This window comes from Pleurodeles waltl, chromosome 1_2 (assembly GCF_031143425.1).
Source record: "Pleurodeles waltl isolate 20211129_DDA chromosome 1_2, aPleWal1.hap1.20221129, whole genome shotgun sequence".
NCBI lineage: Eukaryota > Metazoa > Chordata > Amphibia > Caudata > Salamandridae > Pleurodeles > Pleurodeles waltl.
The window spans coordinates 1146165961-1146193405 of NC_090437.1; positions in this window are offsets into that span (position 1 = coordinate 1146165961).

Here is a 27445-nt window from a genome sequence, read left to right on the forward strand (position 1 = left end):
TTCAAAATTAGATTACTGCAATGTTTCATATGTAGGCTCTCAAATTCATTTTCTAAACAAATTGTAGATGCTTCAAACTGCTGCAGCCTGAGTGCTGATGAAGCTCCCAAAATCCTCTTCAGCCTCCCTAACTATCAAGGAATTGCATTAGTTACCTATTAGGGCACAAATTGAGTTCAAGGCCTTGTGCTGAGCTCATAAGGCCTTGCATCAGGTAGGCCCTTTTTCTTCCAAGATATTTTTCAATGGCACTCTACTACTCATTCCTTATGGTCCAGTACTGCCAGACTGGTAATTATTCCTACAATCAAAAAATCACAATGGGGAGGAAGGAGTGGAATTCAATGCCTGATCATTTCAGAGCTCAGCTTAATCTGAAGATTAGGAAACAACTAAAAATGTGGCTTTTTGCTCCTCTGTTTAGGTTCCCTTCTTTGCCTTCGCATTGATTTTTTTCATAACTGCCACTAGCAGCAAGACACTGATTCGTATTTGCGTGCTTTACAAAATTATTAATATAACATATTTATGGGATTTTTCTTTAGGTATTCAAGGGCTAGTCAGAGCAGCTGTTCTGGGAAATGGATACAAATAAGCAATTATGGCCATTCCAGAAGAGAGCTTAATGCTGCAATGGCTGCATCATGAAATGTCCTTTATCCACAAAAACAACTGTTCAGTACCCTCATGAAACTCAACTCCAAGTAGATTTGTAAATTATTTTCAGACCTGGCATCCTGTAGTGAATTGTGAATTGGTACAGTCCCAAAATCCATTTCACCAGCAGATAGCAATTGAAAACTGTTAGACCTGACAGCCTTAAGGTCTCTCTCCAATTTTTAGATACTGTTTTTGCTGGTTTTAAGACTATGCGCACGTTACCACTGCTAACCAGTGCTAAAGTGCATATGCTCCCTCCCTTTAAACATGGTAACATTGGATCATACCCAATTTGACTATTTAATTTACTTATAAGTCCCTAGTAGAGTGCACTATATGTGCCCAGGGACTGTAGAGTAAATGCTACTAGTGGGCCTGCGGCCTAGTGTACTTAAGTAGCCCCTTAACCTTGTCTCAGGCCTGCCATTGTAAGGCCTGTTTGTGCAGTTCCACTGCCAATTCGACTTGGCATTTAAAAGTACTTGCCAAGCCTAAAACTCCCCTTTTTCTACATATAAGACACCCCTAAGGTATGCCCTAGGTAACCCATAGGAAAGGATGCTGTGTAGGCAAAAGGCAGGACATTTACCTATGTAGTTTACATGTCCTGGTAGTGTAAAACTCCTAAATTCGTTTTTACACTGCTGTGAGACTTGCTCCCTTCATAGGCTAACATTGGGGCTGCCCTAATACTTTGTTTGAGTGGTAGCTGCTGATCTGAAAGGAGTAGGAAGGTTATATTTAGTATGGCCAGAATGGTGACATCAAATCCTGCTGACTGGTGAAGTTGGATTTAATATTACTATTTTAGAAATGCCACTTTTAGAAAGTGAGCATTTCTCTGCACTTAAATCTTTCTGTGCCTTACAATCCACGTCTTGCTGGGTTTAGTTGACAGCTCCTTGTGCATTCACTCAGACACAACCCAAACACAGGATACTCAGCCTCACTTGCAGACATCTGCATTTTGAATGGGTCTTCCCTGGGCTGGGAGGGTGGAGGGCCTGCCTTCACACAAAGGACTGCCACACACCCAAGTGGGACGTTGGCAGACAGGATTTAACTGAAAGTGGACCTGGTGCACTTCTAAGCCACTCTTTGAAGTCTCCCCCACTTCAAAGGCACATACGGGTATATAAACAGGGCCTCGGCCCCTACCAACTCAGACACTTCTTGGGGTAGACACTCTCCCTCACAGACACTTCCTAGAGAAGAAACTTGAACCAGAACCTGCACCCTACCAAGAAGAACTGCCTGGCTGCCCAAAGGACTCACCTGTCTGCTTTCTGTGAAGGACTGCTGCCTTGCTGTTGCCCTGTTGCCTTCCTGCTCTCTGGCTGAGGTGAAGAAGTGCTCTCCAAGGGCTTGGATAGAGCTTGCCTCCTGTTCCCTGAAGTCTCAGGAACAAAAAGACTTAATCTCTACAAGAAGCACTCCTTGTGCGTCGAAATTCTACGCACTTCCTGCCAGAAACGACGCACAGCCTGCACCGCGGTAAAAATGTAACCGCACGCCCAACCGGAATGACACAGCCCAACTTTGCAACGAGAAGATCGACGAAGCATCAGTGTAGCGACCGGAAATTTGACGCACGGCCCACTGGATCGACTCACAGCCGAGTCAGAACACCGCAGCCCGATTTCCAGAGAGGAATAGTCAGCGCCTGCTGTGCGGCAGCTCCTGTGACTTTGTTCTGCCAGTGCAGGAAATCCACGCAACATCCCTGGGGTGTCTGAAAACCCCGCAACCCAAAAAGGATCCACGACCAAGAGCCGGAAATCGACGCACAGCCGTCCCTGTATGAAAAAAAAATGACGCATTGCCATGTGCGGCCCGTGAAATCAGCGCACACCCCTTTGTTTCCACGCTTCTACTCCTCTGTGGTTCTTTGCGGAGATTTTTCACTAGAACCAGATACTTTGTGCTTGAAAGAGACTCTGTTTGCTTTTAAAAGACTTAAGACACTTTATATCACTTTTCAGTGACATCTCACATTTTGATAGTTTTGACATGCATTTATCCAGATAAATATTATTTATTTTTCTAAACACTGTGTGGTGTATTTTTGCGGTGCTATATGGTGTTATTGTATGATTTATTGCACAAATACTTTACACATTGCTTCTAAGTTAAGCCTGACTGCTCACTGCCAAGCTACCAGAGGGTGGGCACAGGATAATTTGGATTGTGTGTGACTTATCCTGACTAGAGGGAGGGTCCTTGCTTGGACAGGGGGTAACCTGACTATCAACCATAAACCCAATTTCTAACAATAATTCTCTGTAGGACTGGGGTTAATTTTCTTTTGGCCACTGTAATCTTAAACATTGCGGAAATACGGAAATTCTAGTGCGTAAACAAGATTTCCACTTGGGTAAAATCCTGTTGCAGGAATGCAGGAACAACATGATCAACGCAATGAACCCAGATGCGAGTGGGAGTCCTTTAACACAGGCACGAAAAAACCTAGCATTCATTTTGAGTTGATTTTTACCCGATAGACAATTCAGGTCATTTCTGTAGTGGACAGCAAGTGTCATAAAGAGGGAGGCTACTATCCATAGAATATGAAACTTCTCTTCCTGTCCTGAAGACATCTTCCTGATCTTTGTTGATCTCCTGGTCATTTCGGATTTGGTCATTTAGAATTTGGATTTGAGAGGGAAAGCATCACTCCTTCTTTGCCTCCAAACTCAGTTGCATCATCTAGCTGATGCATTGTACATTTTTTGGCAAAATCAAGTACGTTTATTACAATTTATGCAGTACTTTGCAACAGGTTTGTTGCATGAGGCAGGTACTGCCTTGGACTGTTTGTGGCTGGAGTATTTTAATGTTAATGTTAATCTTTTCCGACATTGTCCATGATGCTGTGCTGTTAAGATATTTGGTTGAATTTGTTTCACAAAATTGTTGCTGCTGTGTTGGTAGCATGTAAAGGCCTGCACGTGGGCTCAGTCACATTTTCAGTCTATGCAAAACTCTTTCCCTTTATTGGGAAGGAAAAAGTCTCCAGCCTTGTAAGGCAGACATGTTCTCTTAGTTCTCCATGCCTCCTACTTTGCTTTCCATAAAGCAAACCAATATTTTGTGAAGCCAGAGTGTGTTTGATTATCAATCACTTAATGCCACTTTTAAAAGCCTCTTGCCAAGCATATTGATTGTTATGACCCTTCAGGAGTCCACGCTATTCTGTTTATATATGTATGGTTGTTCTAATCCATTCATACAATGAGAAGCTGGTCAAAATGTTAGCACTTGATTGCCTCCTTTTTTCTTTGGCAGAAGGAGAGAGTCTTCTAGAATATGTAGAGATCCGCTATCTATAATGTAAGGCTCAAAGCCAGACCTATTTGTCATCTAGTGCTACATGAACAAGTGCTAGAATTGATTGGCGGAGCAATGAACAAGGAGACCGCCTCCTTTTTTTTTTGGGTGAAAGGGGAATGTCTTTTATAATCTGTGGAGGCCCGCTATTCAAAATGTAAGTTTGCCAGCCAGACCTACTTTTCAACTATTGTTGTGCCAGCACTGCACTATCAAATGCTGGAATTAGTTGGTTAAACAATGAACAAGACTACTGTTCTCTCTGTGCGCCTCACAAAAAGACAAGAAAACCACTTGTCGGGCCATAGAGTACATATGCACCTTTTCACACTTGGGGGCATATTTATGATGCCTTTGCGCCACATTAATGTAATAATTTTTTATGTTAATGTGGCCCAACGAGGCTGAAATCCCTGCACCATATTTACAGGGTGGCGCAAGGGATGCATTGCGCCACTCTGCAACCCTTTGCGCTACATTATGCCTGCGCCAGGCATAATGTATGCAAAGGGGGCATTCCCCAGTTAGGGGAGCCGGAAAAATGGAGTAAGGAAATCTATGAGATTTCTTTGCATTATTTTTTACAGCACTTTTAATGCCTGCTCAAAAGCAGGTGTTAAAAGGAGGCTTCCATTCTTTAGAATGAGGGCCTATGAACTCTGCAAGAGTAGCACCAATATTTTGGTGCTAGTCCTGCAGAGTACATCAATAGTGTCATCAGAAATTATACTACTGCCCCCTACCCTCCGCCATGGTGAGCCGTATTTTAAATACAGTGTACACATGGTGGCGGTCGGGGGGTGCTATGGAGTGCAGGGGATATGACACTGCACTCAGTGCAGTACTACTTTCCATAAATCTGCCCCTTGGTCTTCAAGAGGGTTAAGCCACTAGTTTTGCCAATGCTGATGCTTTTCAAGGCATTTCATGGAGAAATCACACACAGCTGCCAACATCCTGGAAAAACTTAATACCAAAATCTACAAACAGCTTCAACCCAGAAGTCTCAGCATTGGATTTGTTGCTGTTAACAATGGCAGTAATATTGTCCGAGTCATGGCTTGTGGATAGTACTTAGAAATCCTGTGTTTAGCTCATTGCATCAAAATAACGTGGGCATCAAGAAAGCACAGGATGGAGAGGATTTCTGAGGAATATCCTCTTCAGAATGCACTGACCCTCACCCACCAAGGTGGCATGCTTCATTATAGGATCAAATCAATGTTGGGTACAGTGTGAAATACCCATCGCACCCAGGTGGAGCTCTTTTCAGGACCCTTTTGATTATAAAGTCCAAGGGATCATCAGATGAGGTACGTGAAGATCTTTTATGTTGTGCTTTTTAGAAATGGTGAGTGTTTAAGTCTCTTTAAAAGTACACTGGGTGAGAAATATGAGGTAATTTATTGTTTGTCAGTTCACACTAACCATGATAAGGGTAAAAAGAGTAGATACTTGCAGTAAATAATAATCCCTTAATCCACCATTTAGTGTTTTGGGTGGTATATTTCTGTCTAACTGCCCATGCAGGACTATGGCATTCCTCAGGACATATGTCAGTATGATAACCAAATCTAAATAATTGGCCCTCTATTGTATTTTTATGAGGGATAGTTGGTACAGCCCACATTCATCCATGTACATTCATAGTCACATTTATGTGAGTAAGGGTTACACTAAAACTGACATTTATAATTTTCTTTCAGACCTGTAAGGCGTAAGTAGCACATAATCAAGTTTCTTAATGTCCCAAATCTGTAAATTCACCAGGATAAAATATGATAGCAAAACCAAAAATTTATGTAATCACTTGTGGACACTGCAAACTCAATGATAAAAAATCAAATGTCCAAAAGTGATGATTCATTCCTATTTTAGTAAACAAACAAATACACATTCAGCTATAGAAGCTATAGGAAATGGCCATCCTTTGTGTAATGCCCCCATAGTTTTGCCCTATATGATTTGCTGGTTTAAAACTCTCACTGCACTTTTCCCCTCCTAACCAGTAGTAAATTGTCTGTGCTCCCCTGTAAACACTGTTGAACTGTCAGACTCCAAATTGGTATATTTAACTTGCCTTCAAGCCCATAGTATAAGGTACAAAATGGCCTGGAAACTAAATGCATTAATGGATTTATGCACCTATTGTGCATCCGCTACAGTGCCTCTGCAACTATGACTTCTGACCTACCATTGTAGTCTGACATTAGGGTCACATGTTAGCAGTATGAAAACTACAATTTAACCTGTCAAAATAAACCATTTTGATGGGTCAAAACCTCCCTATTAAATATTTCTAAGTCACCTACATCAAGAACTTGTACCCCACAAGGCTTGGTGCATTGTGTTTAATGTAGGGCATCTAGAAATGCAATATTGGCATATCCTTATGGTGTTACAAGAGTAATTGCACTGCAGGAATGCTGGCAAGCCCATAGAGAAAGACTGAGAAGCAATATTAGATATTAATTATGCTATATTAGGTTAGGGTCCAGCTAACAAAGTCATTCAAAAACTATTTTCAGTATTTCTTCAAAGTTCAACTCAATAGTGAAGTAAGATTTTTAATATATTTTTAGGAAAAGTAACTTTTAGAAAATTGTAATTTTCCTACCTGAATCATTGGCCTGCCAGCTGTCACCCAGCTGGTGAATGGCCCTGAATGAGGTATGAAAACTGCTCCTAGAGCAGAGACAAATGCCTGTGTGAGGGGAGGTGTTTTTGTTCCCATGGCAGGATGACTAATTAGGGTGGACCCAGGAATGTAATTGACTTCAAAGAGGCCTCCCTTGTTACAAGCACATGTTAGCTGACACCTGGACAGCCCCCTACCTTTGTTCCCCCAGTGAGACAGGAAGCAAACCAAGTGGAAGCAGAGCTGCCCCTAGAAATAGTTTAGAGTGACCACAGAGAAGGGGCTGCACACTACACGGCTCTGCATGAGGCAGGAGATTTTCATCCTTTTGGATTTGAGAAGTGAGGGGTACTATGGAACTGTTTGTGGTAGGTTAGACAGTAACTGCTGGAAAAGTAGATATGGTTACCGCAAGGACGTTTTGCCCCATTGGTTAGGGGCGAGCCAGAAGTTACCCCACAATCTGGTGCCAGACATAAATGTGGTATCACCTGGCACCTTCTTTGGAACACTCCTGGACATAGGGAAGATCAGAAGAGGACTCTCCTCCCAAGTCACTGACAGCTGTCAGTGACTTGGGAATAGACCTGAAGGAATGGACTTGCTCCTTCTTGCACCTAGGACAAAGAATTTGACTCCAAGGTTCATAAGGCAGACCTCCTGACCAAGCTACAGGCATCCAACAAGTTACAAGAGGCCTCTCCCTGCAACCGCACAGCGGACTTCTTCTAACTGGATCTGCCTGAGACTCTGCTGTTGGCCTCTGCTGGAATGAGTCCTGCTCCCCAACTGCTGTTCCTCAGCTCCTGGAACCATTGGCAAGGTCTGGTTGGACATCCCTTTACCATACCTGAAAAACCTGGGATTTAGAAACCTTTTCATCTTCAAGACCTCTGGAGGACCATGGCCAACCTGAATAAATGAATGAAAGTGATCTTGTATAGAGTACTTCTACTCAAAGGCTCTTGGCACAGCAAGCCATTCAGCCAGAGTTGAATCAGAGCCTAATTGAAGCAACAATCATAGAGCGAAAAGCCAGACCTTGATAAGTTTCCTAAAAAAGGTACAACTTCCTAAAGATGTGATATCCAATGGCAAAGAATTCCAGAGCTTTGAGTGAGGTAACAGAACGATTTCCCTCCCCTAACTCTAGGTAACACCACATCTGTCTTTCTAAGGGATCCAGATTGGTTCTCAGAAACATACTAATTAGACTTCTTGGCAATAAATCCTTGACCAGTGTAGTTAAGTTTTTATGTGCCATGCATAATGCTTTAACATGGCCCTTTTGCAGATTGGTAGGCAGTGGAGCATAATCTGTTCATTGGATACAAATGGATGTCCAGGTATGTTGTGAATAAGGCAAGCTGATGCATTCAGCGCCACTTGAAGTGTAGATTGCAGCACCAAATATATTCCCAGATGCAGTGTGTAGCAATAATCAAGATGGGGGGCAATTAAGGCTTGGGTGACTGTCTTTCATGAGGAGATTGGGATAAAAACAAAGATCTTCCTCGGGTAGCATATAATAGGAAAGATCTACCTCAGGAAACATAGAATGGCAAAGCAGTGGCCGTGACTTGGTTGATGTGTGGAGTGAATGATAACAAACTGTCAAAGACAACTCCTGAATTGGTAGCAGATTTGACTGGCACAGGTAGAGCACCCAACTCCCCTGCCATCAGGTGCTGGACCATTTAGTTGAATCACTACCAAACAGCAAGACCTCTATCTTCTCGCCATTCAATTTGAGACAGTTTGATTTCACCCAACAACCTGCATCACACATGCACTTTTGGAAATTGGTAGCAACTTAATGAATAGCATTAGCATTAGTGACTATAATCTGTCTGTTGTCTGCGTACAATAGCACTGAGAACCCAGAAGATCTACAAGGCTAGCAAAAAGAGACACATACAGATTAAAAAGGGTTAGGATTAAAGATAAACCTGTTGGAACACAACAATGGAGAGTGATGGCTTAAATCTAAACTGATCTCACACCATTTTAACACTGTCAGCAAAGAAAGAATGTAGAAGTTTAACAACCTTCCCTTTGACCCCGAGTTGTTCTAGGTGCGTCACTAACCTTGAGTGGAACACTGTATTAAACACCCCTGAGAGGTTCACCTCTCTTTCTTGGCTGACAGAGCTCTGAGTGACCCTACAATGTTAGGTGAAGGGCAGAGCATAATTGTAGGGAATGGTTGTTGGAGAAGATAGCATCCAGCATATACTCTGCCAAACGTTGGGACATTTAACTAGCTGAGTGAAACAAAACACAGCCATCACGTGGTGATCATGATAGTAGCATTATTGGTAGTTTTCTCAAAATGGAACTTCATATCAGCCAGGATAAATTGAGTTTATGCAAGAGCTTGGGCAAAATTTGATCTTGGTCCTGGGGGCTAATTAATGAGCACTCCACTAAAGGAGTTTGACACATTAATCTCAAAGTTGAAATGGAAGGGTTGGCAATTCAAAGACTCTAATTTCAAAGTACAGCCTTTAAGCCTATCCTGGGAGACAATCACTAACTTCCTGAATTTGTTGGTATGCATTTGTTGAGGCAGCAGGAAACTCCTTCACAGGGTCTATCATGCTAGCTATATGTACATTAGAGGTAAAGTTATCCAAGACTCCTACACTTTTAGTTGAGTGGTTGAAATGAAGCCCACATTTTCTAGATTTAGAAATAAGGTCTCTCTCTAGGTTACTTAAATTAAATAAGATACAGTTGATCGTATCCTTACCAGATAATTAAGCTGCTGGAGAACCTACCAAGCCAATGAACCCACTTGGCTGAAGTTTCAGGTTTCTACTACTCAGAGCTTCTCTACAGCAGCAATTCTGATTCAGTAGTATTTATCTGGAGCCCTTTAAGCTAAAGCCTGCAGCCTTGCACAACTGAAGTATGCTGAGCTCCAAAAAAGTGACTAAGTACAAACATAGAAATCTAGATTGGGGGAAGGTGCCAAAAGTATTCGGCTGGTGAGAGGACTTCCATGGGTGTGAAATTTTAATTGCTCCTGATTAGAGTATTTTCTGCCAAAGCCATAGGCTTCATCTGGACTCCTTCCAATGGCTATCCAATCGTGTGGAGCTCTCTGCGGCTCAAGCCTGCTACCTTGCCCTGCTGAAGATTTTTGACAGAGTGAGAAAACAAAAGCTTGGTCTGCTAGCAGGAAAGAATTACATAATTAATTTATACACAAAGGGGTTGTTAATTCACCCTTGGTAATAAAAATTTATTTCTACCTTTATTAATGGTTTTAAAGCAAAAACGAGAACACATTGTAAACAAAAAATCTCAATCCCAACAGCTTAAAACATCCAAATATATCAAAGACAAAAATCTCAACAACATTGCTCTCCTACGTTTACATACAATGTGGTTATGTCTTCCTGTTAAACATGAATCCACATTTCAGCGATAATTGTGCTTAACAAGAGGCACATCTCCCAGTCCGTAGACTTTTCATTCTACGTCTTAGGAAGATGTGTGGTACGTCCCTTAATGGTTCAACAAATATTTCTTACAACCTCGCATAAGAAACCGATTGTCGATGCTTTTCGGCCACTTCCCTTTGGGCCTCATCGGGACAATTGGATTCAACAATGCCTATTGAACATAAATAAAAAACGATAAAAAATGTCTCTTACACACACAATATGTTTCTTCCACCAACCAATTGAAAATCTAAAAACTAGTGCTGTTTTGGGAAAAAGAAGAGAAATCTCTAATATAACACCTCGTAGTGAGTTATATAATAAGCCCCAACCTTCTTCGTGTCAACAAAAGAACAACTCATGCTCTAGGCATTAATGAATTAGGAGTCATTATTCGCATTTCTTTGTGTGTCTAAAAAACAATAAAGCATTATCTAAGCCCAATTAGCATCTAAAAATAATTCCGGTGAAATACCTTCAATTCTCCAGGTATAAATGCTTCGAGGTCTTAAGAGGACACTTCTGTAGAAAGGAACAGACTACGTAAATATTCACAGTCAACAAATTGCAGAAATAACCCGGTAGCAAGAACGGAGCCAGATATCACTTACTAATTGCAAATAGCGGCTGGAGAAAGTAGTGCAAGCTTACTTCCTGCATGCGTGTCGGGATAAACGCGAGCGTGTTCACTCATCGAAAACCGGTGTTCATACAAACGCTATCAGCGCAAGCAGAAGACTGACCTCTCTTTTAAACTAGGACGTGCAGGAAAACTTGTGCACGTCTAAATGCGGTCCCTTGCAACATTTAGGCGCCATCTTGGAGCAGAGCACCTCAGTGGCATCCTTCTATAAATATATTTATCGGTGATATAATTGTTTTTGATCATAGGCTTGTATTTCACTAGAAAACTTAACGGCAACAGTCATGCTCCCTCTAGTCGAGTAAATATCTTAACCTACATCAATCATACTGTAAATAGATCACATTACGCCATTACCAGAGGCTGTTCTCGATAAATATGTTAGGTACATAGTTACTCATTCCTCTTTGCCTCGTAAAGGATCAGAATTAATATTATCCAGGGAACTTAATAAGCTCGCCAACAGCATATAATATTATGACGTCTTACATGTATATCAACTGAGGTATATATAGTCCCAGTCGTATGTATCTGTTGATGTAATATGCCTATCTAACCAAAACATATACTCGGTAAATTATTAACCAAAAATAAATTTTTGTCTGTCTGGGTTACTATTGACGGTGTTTCTAAATAAAAAGGTCCCCTTGTCATACCTAAAGACGCTTGCCTTTCAAATCTATACATTAAAATGTTACAATACCATTAAACATAGTCATATTGCCTGATTTGTGGTCAAACAACTATGGACCAGTGGCCATTGTTTGGAATGCAGATTCACCAAAAAAAGAACCGCTAAGGTCATCTGAAAAACATAGTTGCAACATTAATACATTTAAGACACCTCAATGCAGACCTTGATTATACAACGTAGTAGGCGCTCAGTTGGTAATTATGATTCAAGCATGCTATGGAGAAACGTATATATGTCCATTAAAATCTTATTGCAGCCTAGTTTATGTAGTCTACTTCCTACTTATGTTTGCAGTAAAAACACTATAAGGAATAAGAGAGTCTCTAGATCAGGGATCAAAGGTCACCCAAATCATTGAGTCCTTGTCTGGCTGTTTTGACTTTCTCGATAAATCTTGCCTCCATTCGTAATAGTTTGCTTGTTATAGGGCGGCCATCTCCTTTGGGGTGTATCACTGCTAATACAGACCACCGAATATCATCTGGTTTGTGGTTTCATTCACAAAAATGTTCCACCAATGGCGCACTTTGGGTTGCACACTTGATCCTTGATCGGTGTTGCAGAATTCTGGTCTTCACCGGTTGCGATGTATGTCCAATATAAACCTGGTCGCAAGGACATTTGATACAGTAAACAACATTCTTAGTGTTACAGTTCTAAAAATCTTTTTGTTGATGTACCATTTCATTTAGCACAATTTCTTTGGAGTGCTGTGTGATTTACACGGTACACAATTTTTACATCTATAATGACCCTGTACCGAGGGTAACTGTAACATCTTTCTTAAATCTTTTTTGTGTTCAATTGGAAATGCTGCTTTTACCCAATGGTCCCGTAGATTTTGTGCTTTCTTAAATGAGAACAGAGGTTTTTAAATGCCTAAATCTTTCACTATTCTCCAATTTCTGTCAATAATTGACCTTATTTTATTAGGTAATAACACAAGTTAATGGAGTCTCTTTTGTTCCTTGTTTGGGAGTTAATAATGTGTCTCTGGGTGTCTACCATGCTCTTTTCAAGGCAGCTTTAACCAATTTCCTTGGGTATCCTCCATTAATAAGTCTATTGGTAAGTTCAATGGCATTATCAAAGTAATCATCTTTGTTGCTACAGTTTCATCTAATCCGAAGGAACTGGCCATAAGGTAAATTTTCTCTTAATGTTCTGGGATGACCACTTGAAAAGTGTAGCAAAGTGTTATGATCTGTTGGTTTTTTGTAATAATTAACTTCTAGATGTCCTTCCCTTGAAAGGATCCATAGATCTAAAAAGTTTATTTTCTTGGCATCACTATTCTTTGTCAACTTAAAATCGAATGTGCGTTGATTGAGCCATTCGTGAAACACTGTCAACCTTTCCTGATCTCCTTCCCAAATCATTAGTATATCATCAATGTAGCTGAATCAATGGGCAATGTTTGTACTAAAATGGTTAAGCTGTGTATATATCCACTTTTTTTCAAAGCAATCCATTACCAAATTTGCTATTTCGGGTGCATGGCTGCAACGCATAGCTACTCCTTTAATTTGGCGGTACATGTTCTCCTTGTATTTGAAAATATTATTTTTAAGACATAATGATGCTAGAGTTACCAAGAACTCGATCAGGGTGTCGATCGGCAACTGCCGTGTATCGAGGACCTGTCTAATAACTTAAATTGCCTCATCTTGTGGAATGTTGGTATAAAGAGCTTCTATGTCAAAAGTCACCAAAAGTTGTTTGGTTTCATCAAAAGGAAGATTTTCTATTTTGTTGATCATATCCATAGAGTCACGGATGTTTGTCTTGGTGTTAGCTACAAAAGGTTTTAAGAAGGTGTCTACAAATTGGGCCAAAGGTTCAAAGAGTGAACCGCATGCTGAAATAATTGGTCTACCAGGTGGCTTCTCTACATTTTTGTGAATTTTGGGCAGAATATAGAAACAAGGTATCCTACCCTCATTTTGATTAAGGAATTCAAATTCCTTTTTACATATCCAGTTATTGTCCAGGGCTTCTCTTGTAATGGACTCAACATAGGCATTTCATTCAGTTATCTCATCACCGTTTATATTGCGGTAATGATCTAAATTGTTTAGCTGCCTCATTACTTCCTGCTCGTACTGATCTGTATCCCAGATTAAGCACAACTATCGTTGAAATGCAGATTCATGTTTAACAGGAAGACATAACCACATTGTGTGTAAACTTAGGAGAGCAATGTTGTTGAGATTTTTGTCTTTGATATATTTGGATGTTTTAAGCTGTTTGGATTGAGTGTTTTTGTTTACAATGTGTTCTCGTTTTTGCTTTAAAACCATTAATAAACGTAGAAATTAATTTTTATTACCAAGGGTGAATTAAAAAACCCTTTGTGTATGAATTAATTATGTAATTCTTACTACTAGCAGCCCAAGCTTTTGTTTTCTCGCTCTGTTGCTACCCAAGTCTAGTAGGGCTACGTAAGTAGGCCTCTCTTGAGTAGTAGAAGATTTTTGACAGATCAAACCTGGTTTCTGTACCTGACCCAAACAGTCGGTCTCAGATCATGCCTAGATCTCGGTGTACCGCATTTCTTTTGACGCTTACAGCTTATTGGCATTATCTTTATTTTAAAAGGTACTAATTCATATCTACTGTTACTCTTATTGGATGTTTGTAGTTTTGATGTAGTTTTGATGTCATTTTATTTGATAAAAATTATTGAATTTTTCTAATTAGTGTTGGGATTTAAATTTTGCTGTGTTTTGCTTTTATCACTGTTTTGGTACTGCATAAATACTTTACAAATTGCCCATGAAGCCTATCTGCTCCCTGCCATAGCTACTATGGGGTTGAGCTCACATTAATTTAATCACTTTAAGGGTTCACCCTGACAAGCATTGTGATGATTATTTGAGGAAGTTAGTCACCCCCTTAACTAAGAAGCCTATTTCCTAAAGTAGCATACATGCAAAAAAGGGACCCAATGGTGCCTCAGTAAGTAACCAGTAGTCAGTATTTCACCGCAGAGAATATTAAATCAGTTTTCAAAGCACAATCAAATTTTGATGGACCGGAAGCCTTAGGGTGGTCTTCTCCCAACTTTTTGCCTGCCATTTTTCTGATCTCATTTGTGCTGGTTTTAGGACTCTGCTTACTTTACCACTGCTGAGCTGACCCATGCTAAAGTGCATGTGCTCTCTTCCCTAAACATGGTAACATTGGTTCCTACCGATTTTACATATTTAATTTACCTATAGATCACTTGTAACGTGCAGTACATCTACCCAGGGTCTGTTCATTACATGCTACTGGTGGGCCTGCAGTTCTGATTGTGCCACTCACATACGTAGCCCCATAACCATGTCTCAGGCCTGTCTTTGCAAGGCCTTTATGCACAGTTTTAATGCCACTTTGACTAGATATTTAAAACTCTTTGCCAATCCTTAAACTCTCCTTTTATTACATATAAGTTACACCAAAGGTAGGTACTATATGACCTACAGGCAGGGTGCTGTGTACTTAAAAGGCAGGACATGCACTTTTAAGTTCTACACACCCTAGTTGTGAAAAACTCCCAAATTCAGGTTTTACTATGTGAAGTATGTTCCTTTCCTATACTTTTAAGCTGTAATTCCTGATAAGAAAGGATTAGATGCATTATGTTTCATATCTTTGGAATTTCAGTGATAAATCATGTTTACTGGGAACTGTATTCAACATTACTATTTTAGAAATGCCACTTTTAGAAAGTAGCCATTTCTCTGCTATTACTGCTCTTACAGCCTGTCTCCAACGTCTGGCCTGTGCTGGGTGGTAGCTCCCCTTGTGCATTCTATCCAGACAGCAATAAATACAGGGCATTCAACTGCATCTGCATCCATCTGCATAATGAGGGGACTTACTGGGCAGGAAGAGTGGAGGGGCTCTCACACTTGAAAGTGTAGTGGCATGAACCCAAACAGAGGACTGATAACCCCACACAGATCTTCTGGCAGACAGTACTGGGCTGAGAGGGGACTGGTGCACTTCAAAACCACTAGTTGAAGTTCCCTCCACTTCAAAGGCACATTTGGGTATAAGTACTAGGTCTCTGACCCCATCAAATCAGACACTTCTGGACAAGGGACCCAAACTCTGTCAGAAGAACTGCTGTGTAGCTCAAAGGACTCAACTGTACTGTTTTTCTAGGAGGACTGCTTTCCTGCTTTTTGCCCTGCTGCCCCCTGACCCTGCTGGGAAGACTCTGGCTTCCCTCCCAGAGTAATCCCCAAGGGCTTACTGGCTTACCCTGTGCCCGAGTCTCAGGCCATCAAAGTCTTCCCCATTGTCTTGGGACTCTGCACATTGTGAGTCCGGCACCTGTAACTTGCAAGCACTCTGTCTGAGAAGAAGATCGAGTACTGCACCTTTCTCTCAAGTAGCGCGTGCCTGATCATCAAATTGGTGAAAAACAACCAGTGCACTGTTCCTGTGACTCCAATACCAAAGCTCTCTGTCATGTGGTTCCAGTTCGACCTTGCTTGTCAAGCACCCCTACCCCAAAGGAAACATCCTTCCAGTGCTACCTCACTGGTTAATCTGAAAACCCAAAGGATTCTGATGAAGTCAGCTGTTCATCACCCACTGGAAGAAGGACCGCCATGCTAGTGTGCTGTGCCGACCTCGGACTGGCCCTGACTCCTCAAGCACAGCATGATGTCACTCACTGCTGCATTGCCTCACATCACCGGAGAGCCTCCAGAACCAAAGTACTGTGTATCAGACTTCAACCTGCAGGGCCATGAATGCGCCCGACACACCCGTTGACAATTGCCCTGTGCTGCATGCTCCAGTCCCAAAAGACCTGTGCAGACTCCCAAACGAGTGTTGATTGGGCACAATATTACAGAGGAGCTTTTGCAAACCTTTACCAATCCACCATGGGATTAGAGACACTTTTCTCCTGCAATTACTCTAGCTCTGTATTTCTACGGGCATACTTTCAAAGTTCATATATGGAATCATACTGATGAGACTTTTATTATTTTGCCTTATCTTATACCAATAAAGATTTTCTATTTTTCTAACATGGTGTAGAGTCTTTTTGTGGTGTTACACTGTATTACAGTATGAGTTATTGCAGAAACGCTTTACACACTACCTTCTAAGTTAAGCCTGCCTGCTCTGTGCCAAGCGACCAGAGGGTGAGCACAAGATAATTTAGGTTGTGTAGTGACTTACCTGAGGAGGATTGTGGTCTCTACTTGAACAGGGTGCATACCCAATTGCTACCAAACCTTTAATCAGTATACCCTGGAACCTGAACAGTTCACTCCTGTTTTCTCTTTGTCCAAGTTTTGAATGGTGTATTTTATTGTCAGATCTCATACATGTTCTAGGCATTGTTTCAGTGCACACTGAATGCACTGATACTTATCCTGACTATAGAACTCTAGTAGGTTTACCTAGCTCCTCATAACCCTCGCATACACAAAACAGCAAATGGCATTTCCCAAAATTAGGTACCTAAGAAAGGGGGTTGCATCTGAAATGTTTTGTTGATGTTTGGGTGTGATACGATGACTTAGAACATTAGAATCATAAAATGCAATTCTTTACTTGGCTGGGGTGATATAAGAAGCCCACATGTATCTTATAAAGCTTATTAAACATCTGTTTAGTGAACCAATACTAGAATGCGTTGTGTTGTGTGACAGACACTTCATGTGTTATTAATTGTTTATTTCATTTTATTTTGTATTATTTACTTTAATCTATGTTCTATTTATGTGTATGTACCACGAGGTGTCTGTGAAAGTACTTATGTTGCAAAGAGAGACACAGGAATATAGCAACAAAAATTAGGAAAGATGTCAAGCAAGAAAGGACACAGAAACTAAACCATTCTAGGAAGAGATTGATTAGAAGTATCTTCGAAACTGTGTAAAGCACACAAGTTGATTCCTATTTATTAGGTCGAGCGTACAAGCACTCTGGCCTGTTGTAATCTATCTGTGGGCTTTTAACCACACCCACCACACGCCCATCACTATCACTCATTCATGGGCTTGCCTTTCAAATATCCTTTGTTATCATTGGTAAATGCTTTACGTTTGTCCCTCCTTTGGGCAGTTTTGTTACCTCCTAGGTCATCGACCCTGTTACATGGATAATTGCACGTTTGCCGATGCGTTAGACTGCTAGCGAACTTTTTTTTCTTTTTGTGTCTCTCCTTCGCTCTCATGCTCATGGCGGCCATGGCGCTTTGAATCGGCTTGCTTATGTCAATTGTTTTATTTTTAATTTTCAATTTATGTGGCAAAAAAAGTCAAGTCCAGTTAGGAGTTTACAACACTAATAGCTCTAACTTTTACAAACGCAAGACCTATTGTATTGCAAATGCTTGTTGATTTTAGCTCGCAGTCTGTCATCCATTATTGGGCTTGGAGCTGTAACTACATGAAGGCAATTTCTGAAGGCCCTGTGCATTACGCAAAATCATATTGTTGATGATGGGAGGTCTTTCTAAATAGGAATGGCGTGAGGTGAGCTAGCAAGGTGATGTGTGAAGCCTGGTGTTGGAAGAATCAGATTTTGAATGCATCTTCTTTTGATGCCTGTGAAGTGGTTGCTGCTGCTGTAGTGTAGCCTAGGCATATGAATTACCAAATACAATTCCTCTTTGCTAAGGGGAAAGTGAGAAATTGCTATACTAAACAATCTTCACCTATTCTATGTATAACATGCATTTCTTCATTCTCTTTAATATTTTTTTGCTCTCCCTTTTAGAATCCTGTACCACCTCCAAGGTAAGTGATATGTCCTAATACACAAAATGTAAGGTCATTTATAGAATAAAAACTATTTTCAAATTAGTTATCGTTAATCCGGTATACTGAACATACCAGAGACTTTAGAACATTCCTGTATTTTTTTTAAATGTGTCGTGTTTTCAAAACATCATGTGTGACAGGGTATGCTGGAGCAATTATACAATTAATACAATTGGAGGCAGTTGTTGTTTCTACTTGGTTCTCTGAGACAGGAAACCATTAGCCAATCTGATGGGCCTGAGAAAACAAGGAACACTAAGGGACAGATTTACAAGCCCCTTGCGCCTCCTTGCTAGTGTCATTGTTTTTAACACTAATGTGGCGAAAAGAGGCAGTTTCAGTGCCACTTTGTGAACCCTTGTGCCACATTATGCCTGCAGCAGGTATAATGTATGCAAGGGGGTGTTCCCCCGCAGGGAGGCCCAAAACAATGGTGCAGTGAAATTTACTAGATTTCACTGTACCATTTTTGGCATCATTTTTAATGCCTGCTCAGGCAAGCGTTAAAATAACACACCCATAATCTCTTATGGGCCTTCCTTTGCTTGACTAGCATCAAAACCTTTGGTGCTAGTGCAACACAGCGCCACAATAGAACCAAAAAGGTTGACGCTATTGTGGTATTCTGCACCATGGTGCAACGTATTGTAAATATAGTGCACCCATGGTGCCGTTATGGGGGCACAAGAAAAGTGGCGCATCATTGCTGATGTGCCACTTTCTTGTAACTATGCCCCTAAATACCTGTCCCTAACCTTTGTTTTTTTCATGTTAGATAAAAAAAAAATGTTTCCACTGGATAATTAGCCAGCGAACCTAGTTACAATAATTAAGCCGTAGAGGGAATTATCGAATTGAGCATAAAAGCAAGTCCCATAGGAGCCGTGAAATTAAGAAACCAGTGCCTTTCTAACCCAACATGAACTCTGTATGCATATAAGGCGTTGCCGCCTTTTCACCATTTATGATATTGTACAGGATATATAGCTATAAGGGTGATTACAATGGACCCCTTGCCATCTGGGCTTAAAAGATTTCTTTTTCAGTCAACAAAGGAAAAGAAAAATAGAGGAGGGGGACTTTTATTTGATGCCTGGGTCATAAGGGCATTGCGTCTACTCTGGCATTTTCCCAGCGGGCTGCATGCTTAGTATCTGTTTTCAAAACAGTATGAGCTGCTATATACCAGTCAGGCCCACATGAACTCATTGTATTAGCAGCTACCTGCAGTGCGGGGATGGTTTGAACATGTTTCTAAGGCTTATTTCGTTTTCCAGTCTGATCCATTATGATGCCATCATTGCAGAAGCGCCACTCTCTACGTTCCATAACACTCCACACATTTTACCAAACTCTTTTACATTATCTGCACAGTGTGGGTCCTGAATATCGTCTATAGAATATAGTGGACCACTAATATCTTTGACATAATGTTGAGGGACAAAATATTGAAAGGTAAGTATGTAAAAATGTTCCATATCATACTCTATATACGTGTATATATAGCTATACTTCTATACTATCTATGCTTCCGTGTACCCACTTACCTTTTGATATTTTCTACATGATGTTAGTGTGCCATGATATTCTTTTACTCAGCATTCCAGAGTACAATCTATATGCACCTATATCTTATAGATCAAACCCCCTTTATAGCATATGCTCCAACAATTCATAGACCACACTTTGATACAGAACACAGCAGTCACGGCTGGTGGCGCGGTTAAGGGGGCTGGGCGGTGGGGCACATGGTGGGGGTACAAAACAAAGGATTTTTTTTATTTTTATGTATCTGACTCGTGGCCATGCCGCGCCGTGCCACTGTGCCGCACCGCTCTTCTGGCTCCACTTGGAGGCACAGCCTCCCAGCCTGCCCTGTGGCCAGTCCTAACGCTGCTCTCATGCTGCTGGCAGCATGAAAGCAGCATTAGGATTGGCCGGAGCACCCTGGATTTGCGCTACCAGGCAGACTGGGAGCCTGGGCCTGTTATCTCCAACCTAGCAACACAGTGCTTGGTTGGAGAGAGCACATGCGCACTGAGGGGAGTACACAGCATGCCCCCTCCCTCCCTGTCACCCCGATGGCCTGCTCCTTTAAAGATAAAGAATAAAACGATAATAAACACCATTAATTATCGTTTTATTTTTAAAGGTTTGCAGCTGCTGCTGGTGGGAGGCGGGGTGCTCCTCCACTACAGCGGAGAAGCTGCCATTGAAGCACAGTCCACTTCAACTCAGACATCCAAATTCCATATCATACTCTTACTCTGAAAACTCCACACTAAAGCACACACCATAATTCGCAACACTCCACTCATTGCCATAATCCACTATATATTTTCTCTCCAGTTCTCATGGAAGACTGTGCATGTGGACATACCCAACATGTCCACATGCAGGAATTGGAAAGTTTTTAAAAACACCTATTTGTATACATTTATAAAATTCAGTCATATGTAAATTGTGTTATAATTAGCAAGTGGCATTTGAATATTGGAATAAATTATTGTTCCTGCTCATGATAGTAAGGTAGCCAAATGCAATAAACTGAAAAAGGGTGCAGAGGTCTTGTGACACACAAAGGTAAGTAATACAGGTTGCTCAACAGCGTATGTGTTTTTAATACTTGCCATTGACTGATCTACAACTGACAATTTATTATTGCATGCTAGTACATATACCTCCATAGTATATATTGAACCATAACAATAGTGCCCCATGTATCATATGTCCATCAAGGGGTTCATTCTGTTTATATTTTACATTAGCGCAGCATTCCCTGTGATTCGTACATAGAAGCCATTATCTTTTTATTTGCTAAACAAGGGAGAGACCCATAGCAAAAGAAAAAACACTAACCAAGTAACTTGGATTGAAAAATGTTGGCCAGAGTTCTTGCATCTGACCAAAACCCATTGTTTCCACAGTTTATCCACGCCCACCAATCGGGCTTGGTCAAAAGAAGACTTTCTGCCTCAAACCTAAGACTCCTAACATTATTTCGCTCTTTAAATGGACCAAATATAACAAATACATTGGGATTGTGCTTAACAGAGAACCACCTTTGATCGACCAGAACTGCCTTTGCTCTTCAGAGTGCACGAATGGAAAGAACTCCTCAAAAAATTCAAAGCTTCATCAAACTCTTATGTGCAAAATGCAAGCAGCAGTATTATTTAACCCCTCCCTCTGAAATTGATTCACTCTACAAAGAGATACCAAGCAGGTATGTCTCCTATCGTCTCTCCTGTATATAATAGCACTTGAACCTGTACATAAAAAGGATTGGAAATAATCACGAGATTGAAGGCATCTAAATCCACTACCATGAAGATAAACTCTCGGCCTATTAGGTTAACTCTCATTGGAAAGGACCTTCTTTGTTATGCAATTTTCAGAAACAAATAGATAGTTGCAAATTATTTCAGGATACTGAGTAAAAAACAATAAGTCTATTCTTTGGCTGCCTCTGCCTCAAACACCGCTTCATCTACTGCAGATTCAATTGGAATCCATACCTTATATCTAAGTATAGGATTCAGGACATATCAGCACATTGGCAGGCCTGAAAGAAGGTGCAAAACAGCATTCAGAACAAAACTTCCTCTTATTATCCACACAGTCTGGTGTGGTGTAGCTTTCCAATATTGGTCACTCCTACAGTCTTAGAAACATTCTTGATGTTTCTGCTAAACTTCTCACTCCTTTCCTTCTGTGATAACACACACATCCTCATTGCTTTCGAATGGAAAGGAAAGTGCCCCAAAATTGCATCCAAGAACTAAAACTTCCAAAAGAGGGGTTAACTTTCTAGATTGCAGCGCATACTGAGATCAGAAGAGACTTGCTCGGAGGTTTGCCCTGCATATTGCATCCAATGACCATTAACGACCTCAGTGGTTGATTCTGGAGGCCTCCCTCATTGAACCTCTCCTGGGACCACAAACAGTCAAAAAGCAGAACATAACTCAATTATCAGGAATACAACCAAACCAGAATGAAGTAGAACATCTTAACTACTCCATTTGCTTCAACAGAGATTTCAAGACAACTTCATCTACTCCCTAGTTGAACAGACAGCTGGATTAAAATAATCTTTACCAACAAACGGTTTTATGATGAAGATAAATGACAATCAACAGTTTCAAGCCATCTCTCGAAAGACTGACCAAGCAGGTAGTATATCGAACTTTATTCAAAGCTTTTCAACTTACCACATGCTGTTCACCCAAACTGCCCATAAGGACTGGGTGCTTCAACTTGACACAACCAGTAACTCTTCCATCTCAAGACTTGGCTTCTTCAACTTAACATTTCTCAGTCAGAACCTGTCCTACACAGAACATCTGGTATAGAGCCTATCATTGTTCCAAAGTTCTCTCCCTCACACAGTCCATTTATTTCATACTCCATCATGCCTTGTGGTCATTGAGTAAGCTCTTGGAAGCAAGTCTTTTAAACAATATCCCCTACTGATGCTGCAAGAATCTGGATTTCACATTCAAACTCATCCTCTTTCTTTGTTTCTTTGTATTTATCTATCAATAGCTATTCTTTACATTGCTTCTCCAGTCAGTTATTTGTCAATGAAGGAACTCTTAATTCAGTCTCTAGATACACAACCACCGATAGATGCAACAAAAACAAAATCACCAGATTCGCTGACTGGTATGGTACACCAGACAATCACCGCAAGCTTAAAGTCAGTAATCCACCTTCCTATGTACACTAGTGGAGCACTACTGGGCCTCATTTAGGAGTTTGGCAGATGATTACTCTGTCACAAACATGACAGATATCCTGTCTGCCTTATTACAAGTGCATTATATCCTCTGTCACTTGTAATAAGGCGGAAAGGCTATCAGTCTTGTTTGTGATGGAGTAAACTGTCTGCCACACTCTAAATTAGGCCTTATATGGCAATAATACCACTGCCTATTTGACTTCAGTGGCAGCTCTCCATTTCCCACTCATTACCCCTGATATATGTAGTCACATTTTGCACTACATTCTGTAACCAAATTATTTTTCCACCAATAGCTGTGATTTATGCACACAAACTCATATCCTTCATTTGATTACCTCTGTACTATAAGCTTATTCTACCTGTTCCTACCACTTTATCAACTGATTTATAAATGTTCATCTTATACTCTTCCAGCATATCTTGTATTTGAACATTAACAATTAATAAAAACTTTAAAATGTGTAGTAATTGCCTATACTACCCCCCTAATAACTCTAGTTTATTTAAGACAAGACACATATAAACAAACTCAAACCAATATAATATATATATAAAATAAGATCAATAAAGTTATATGAAGTTGAGCAGTGTGCTATAAGAAAATGTATGCTAGTTTTTCTTATGAATTTGTTTATTTAAAGGCATGATAGTGCCTTTAGCCTGCTAAGATACCCTATTTAGGTAACTCTGTTGTGATTAGTATATATAGAAATATCTTTTTTGACTCCAAAGGATTTGGAGGCCCCAAATGAAGAAGTCTTGCAAAGTTGAGTAATCAAATGAGCCCCAAGTAATATTGCAGAATCAAGCAGGCGACAAACACAACTTAGCAAAGATAATGTACTGTATGCAGAAATAATGTCTTCAGGCTGCTTCTTTGGCACATTATTTGTGGGTACAAATAGGGGTGTCACAGAGTAAAATTTGACATATTTATTTTCTGCGCTTCTGATTGGAGTCCATGTTTTGGTTACAAAAGGTGAATTTAATTAATTTAAAATGATTTCCAGGAAACATTTTTAACATGGTTAATCATAATTTACAGTAGATTGGAGACCCACCTGTAACAATTGTTTATCCAAATCACTCATAATTGCATAGGTACTTAGGCCAAAAAAGCATTGACTACTTGCCACAAAATTTGGTGGCAATGAGGTGCATTACATCTCTTCGATGGCAAATTACATTCCTCTAGCTGTGCCTGAAAGCTAGCAATGCCAGAATCATTCATAAATATTTGAACTTGGCCATTCTTAGTTGTAACACCTAACGAGAGCTTGCTTTGAGAAGCCTTAAGTTTTCCGAATACTTCACCAAGGGTTTTCATCAAGCTAACAAGACAGTCTCAATACTGTGATCCACTCTGAAGCCAGATTGTGAGGTGTCAAGCAAGTTGTTATTTTCCAAGTAGGAGGTCAGTTAGGTGCTTTTTTAGAACTTTAGCTGACAAAAGAGATACTGATATTTGTGATGATTGGTATCTGATGCAGATTGGACAAGGGTCGGTCAGCAGTCCTTATCCTCCTCAACCTTTCTGAGGCGTTTGACACAGTATCCCATACAATACTCATCAGAAGGCTGCATGGTATTAGGATTTACTCTAAGGCCATGAAATGGCTCCAGTTTTCCTCATTGATAGATCTCAAACTATCGAGCTGCCACCCTACAGATCAAAACCAGTAAAAAACTCATGCAGAGTCCGAAAAGGATCCACCCTTAGCCGGGTTCTCTTCAACTTTTTTATGATCCCTCAACCAACCTTCTCAGTGCCTTTTGTTTACAGTGTTTCATTCTCTGATGATGCGCAGCTGATAATATCTATTGTGAAAATGCTGAAAAGACATGAGCTAATTTCCTGGAATGCTTGCTAACCACAGTTGACTGAATGAAAGCAAACTGCCTAAAATGACATGGAAAGAAGGCAGAGATTATCCTTTTTGTTAAAGCCAACTCTCTCTGGTCAAACGAACTGGTGGTTAAAAGAGCTGGACACAACTCTTATCCAATCAAATTCAGCCAGAAACATCGGTATAAGTGTGGATGACCGCCTAACTATGAAGAATAAGGTTAATGCAGTCTATATATCTTGCCACAGCATCCTCCACATGCTCTACAAGATCTTCCTCCTGGAACCAGTAAAATAATTTTAGAGGAACTGGTACCTAGCCACCTAGACTACAGTAATGCACTGTTAGATCTGGCAGCTTTAGGGTGGGCTTCCCTCCAACATTTTGCCTACTTCCTCCACTTTCCTGACCTTATTTTTGCAAAACAGTGCTAATGTGCTTGTGCTCGCTCCACTAAACATGGTAATATTGGCTGATCACCATTTGGTAAATTGAATTTCCTTATGCGTCCTAGTACAGTGTGCTATGAGTACTCAGGGTCAGTCAAATAAATGCTACTCGAGGGCCTGCAGCACTGATTGTGCCACCCATTAAAGTAGAACTCTAACCATGACTCAAGTCTGCCATTGAAGAGCCTGTATGTGTAGTTTTCACTGTCATGTGGATCTGGCACAATAACCCTGTTGCATGGCCCAAATATTCCCTTATTAATACATATAAGTGACCCTTAAGATAGGCACTGGACAACCCAGAGGGCAGGGTGCAGTGTACTTAAGAAGGCAGGGTATATACTTTTACGTTTTACATGTCTTGATTGTGAAAACACCCAAAGCTGTTTTTCAATACAGCAAGGCCTATCTCTCACATAGGATAACATTGGGATTACCTTATCACATAAAGTGTAATTCACAATCTGGAAGAGATACATTTTTGGAGTTTGGTGTCTCTGGAACCACAATTTCAAATCACAACTTATGGTGAAGTAGGATTTTAAATTGTAATTCTAAAAATGCTACTTTTAGAATGTTTGCATTTTCTTACTTTAGCCATTTAGTGGCTGCTGCCTGTCTCTGATCACTCTTGTGGGATGGGTGACAGCTGGGCTTTGTGTATTCCCCATAGACAGCCAAAGCAATGGGAGCTTACGTGTGACTTGATGGGTCATGCACCTCCTGAAGAGCCATCCTGGGCAGGATGGGAGGGAGCAGCTGTGCACAGCCTCACACTAACACCTGCATGGACTGTGTCCTGTCACGACACTAAGGGCTGCATAACACCATGTAGTGAGTCCAGAGCCAGGGCAGAAAGGGCAAGACCTTTGTGTACTTCAAAGCCCTGTCTTTGATTCCTTCCTCACTTCAAAGGCCAATTTGGGTACAAGTACTGGGCCTTTGAAAGCACCAAGTCAGTGCACTTCTGAATCTGTGGATACTTTGCCAGGAAGAAGGACTGCTGTGGTGCTACAAGAACAGCCACTCTGTTGGACTCCCGGTTTGCTGTGCTGACCGGCTGCCTGCTGCTCTCCTGCCTGGGAGTGAGAAGGGCTGTACCTGAATCTCTGCAACCCAGAACCCAGAGTGACTCCGAGGGCCAGTGACTAGTCTCCTGATTGAAGTATCAGGGACATAAAAAATGTCCAACTGACCTACCTCTACATCTGGACTCTGCCATCTGTGAGTCTAGCCTGCCAAGTGGTGCTATCCCAGTCCTGGACCCTTGGAAGTTGGCTTAAGGTGCTTGCTGCAGCTGAAATGATGCATCACCATTACTGCACAGATCAGAGCCAGCTAATCGCCCCTGTTGCATGTATTCAAACCGGTGCATCGCACCCTTGTGTGGCTCAGTGTTGAAGCACCGCCTCTCCAGCTGCATCTAGAACCTGAGCCATTGTTGCTGTTGCATGGAGAAAATCAAGGCCTCTTCTGTGTGGGAAAGATCAACTTATCATTGCCACTCTGCGGATTGACACCAACGCATCACTTTAGCCTGCTCCCCACATCTTCAACATTGATGCAGCCAGGATTAAGCTACTCTTATTCAGCGGGCCCAATGGGGTCCCTGTAGCCGGCCCTCACTCCATCACAGTCGGTCTGAACTTTTGACTTTTCCCTGGTCCAGTAGGACCAGCTATCCCCGGTTGACACTTTTTCTTTCTAAGCACTTTTTTACAGTTTATTCTTTAAAAATGCATATCTCAAGTTCTACTTATTGGAATTTGTTGCCTTGCTCTTGTTTTAACTATTAAATGAAGTTATATTTTTCTAACCAGGCATGATTTCTCATTTGTGGTGTTTTCACTGTTTTAATGTTCCAAGTTTTGCACAAATACTTTACACATTAGTGCATACGTTGTGCCTGATTGCTCTGTGCCAAGTTACCAGAGGGTGAGCACAGGTTAAATTAGGGTGTGTTTGTGATTCACCCTGAGGAGGATTGTGGTTCCTGCTTTATCAGGGTGCATTCTGGTAGATTCAATTTGTTGATTGTAAGAAATTGGGTTACTGGTTGAGAGAGTGAAATCGTACTTAAGCAACAACCACAATCCTTCCTTGGGTGAGGCTCAAGAAAACCCCATGTTAATCTGTGCTCAACTCTCTGGTAGCGTAGATGTAATGTGTAAATCATTTATGCAGCATTTTAACAGTAATAAAGTGAAGGCACAAC